Consider the following 2,684-nt stretch of genomic DNA (forward strand, 5'->3'; position numbering starts at 1 on the left):
AGAGAGAGAGAAAGAGAGAGAGAGAGAGCGCTTTTGGTTGAAAGTTGTGCAGGAATTACTTTATGTGCAAAGGGAAATAAGTCTCGTTGCTATTTTCCAGCGATGGCCGTGTGGTGGCAGAATTGTTAAAGCGTCGGTATTTTCTTATTCGTTCTGGATTTTAATCCTCTGAGCTCAAAAGACACCATGATCAAAGATGCCTTGTATTATTTCGCGGTTAAAAAAGAAATATATCAATCGTCTACTACGGGGCTTGATGCAATCCTATAAAGCATCTATCCGGAAGAAATGCTGGTATGGTGTCTAAATTGGAAACTATTGCTTTTTAAGGGGTGGATATTAATTTGTGGGTTTCAGGTGGCGAGCTGGCAGAATTGTTCGCACACCTGGAAAATTGCTTAGCAGCATTTCGTCCATCTTTAAGTTCTAAGTTCAAATTCCGCTTTGTTCGACTTTGCTTTTCATCCTTTCGAAGTTAATAAAATAAGGACCAGTCGAAAACTGGGATCGATGTCATCATCCAGCCCCTTTCCCTGAAATTGCTGGCATTGTGCCTAAAAGGAGACGGGGGCTTTTCTAATACAGGAAAAAAATGATGGAGAGAGAGAGAGAGAGAGAGAGAGAGAGAGCGTTGGTAACCATACCTCGTTACGAAATGTATTTCACTGTTAGGATTTAGCTAAGTTCACCATTAAACAACATCAGCCCCATTCTTTTATTGGGCTACCTACACAACAAGGTGAGGCCCCATGGTTATTTCCAGTGCTTACCTCATGATCTGTGGAAATTTAAAGAAAAACAAATTCACAAACATTGAAAATACTTACGAACAAAACACACACATGAAAAAAATTTTAAGCAAAACCAAAATTATGTGATAAGGGAAATAACTCAAGATGTATTCCTAAGTTGTTTCCCTTGTCAACGGAATATATTTATTCAGATTGTGCATTTGAAAAATGAATGATGTTAATAAACATGCAGCTTATATATTATGTATGTTATATTATATATTGTCTATATATAATTCATTATATAAGTGCCTGGATTTAAGAAATTATTAATTTCAGAAATGTATAATATATGAAAATATTCTACAAATGTCAGAATAACGCAATTTGGTGATAAAATTTGAGAGTTATACCCCCTTTCAAGGGAAATAACTCTAAAAAAAATCCCTTTTCCTTCTTCAGCAGGAGAAATGAATTTAGTGTTAATGTTTAACGCTAAAATATAATTAATTACTAAATTATCCATGAATGTAATATTTGACATGGAAACCAAATAAACAGATAAACTGATATAGAAGCTCTCGAATACACGTATCTACACACGCATACACGGTTTTCATGTTCTTATATCTTACTTCATTTTATATCTTATTATTTTTAAAAATATTTTTATTATATTTTTTTTATTTTTTATTATTTTTTATTATTTGAATTTTTAGTATAAACCTATATCGCATCGAAGTCTTATAAAATCACTGTAAGCACGATTTCGTTTCTCGATGAAAACTGAAATTTTTATTTTCTACCAATTTATATATATATATAAATTAGACAATGGGGTAAAAAATTGGATATTAATTAATATCAATTTAATATCAGGTAACTAGCACATTAAAAGAATCAGGGAGATTCAGAAAAAATATCTGAGATCTCAAGGATTATTGCATATGTTTATATAAGAATATATACGAGTATATATACGGAGGCCACTAGGTGGACTGGTAAAGTGCTAGAAGACGATCACGTGTCATGTGTCTACTTAGACCGAATAATTCTCAGAGGGAATTTAGCGAAACAACAAAAACGTAAAGCGGGCAAGACCAGTGGAGATTACACAAAAAAAAAAAAAAAATGCAATTATCTGCAAACATGTTTCGAAATTAACATTTTCTTACCGAAAATATCTTTTCCTTATTAGTACAGAACATTGGATAGATGTAATTTAGAGAATCGTATACTTAGTTCTACTGCACTTTGCCTCCTGCTCGCACAGACGCACGTACGCGCGCACGTGCGTCTAACCCCCTCCTCCCAAATTTCCAAGGGAAATTACTCATTCAAAATATACTCGAATTGTTTCCCTTGACAGTATCTGCGCTATTTCGCTTAAGAATGTGATATTTATCGAAATAATATTGGATTCGTCTTAAATGGGAGCGATGGATGATAGTACTAGTTGAGCACGTACCATTACTATTAGGCTTTAGTTTCAACATTCTCTCTGTCTGTTTGTCTTTCTCTCTCTCTCTCTCTCTGTCTGCCTGTCCTTCACCCTTCTCCCTGATTACATATTTTCATTACATTTTTTTTTACCTTACCATCTGTGGTTCGCATTTATATCACAGTTGACTAGCTTTATGTTAATTAGGTATGATAATTAACTGGTGCAACAGAAACGAAAATATACAAAGCATCCAGGTTATTAGGACGAGGTAATAAGCCGATGGCAAAATATCGTGCTAACTCTAGTCTCATAGTTTCATTTATTTGACTCTTATTTTTAATTTCGGTGAGGACCAGCCAGATGTTACTCCAGCCCCACGGTAGCACAGATCGAGTAGAACTTTCGGTAGATGCTGGCCTTTGTTGTTGTTGTTGTTGTTGTTGTTGTTGTTGTTGTTGTTGTTGTTGTTGTTGTTGTTGTTGTTGTTGTTGTTGTTGTTGTTGTTGTTG

The 2,684-nt window shown here is 34.4% G+C and overlaps 1 long non-coding RNA gene across 1 annotated transcript in view; it reads right to left on the reverse strand.

Annotated features, from left to right (window-relative positions):
- Positions 1 to 2,684, reverse strand: part of LOC106884168 (uncharacterized) — a 56,416-nt gene that overhangs the window by 5,102 nt on the left and 48,630 nt on the right. The window contains exon 2 of the long non-coding RNA XR_001411209.2: positions 645 to 778. This is a non-coding gene — a long non-coding RNA (uncharacterized LOC106884168). The remainder of the gene's footprint in view (positions 1 to 644; positions 779 to 2,684) is intronic.

This window comes from Octopus bimaculoides, chromosome 19 (assembly GCF_001194135.2).
Source record: "Octopus bimaculoides isolate UCB-OBI-ISO-001 chromosome 19, ASM119413v2, whole genome shotgun sequence".
Lineage (NCBI taxonomy): Eukaryota > Metazoa > Mollusca > Cephalopoda > Octopoda > Octopodidae > Octopus > Octopus bimaculoides.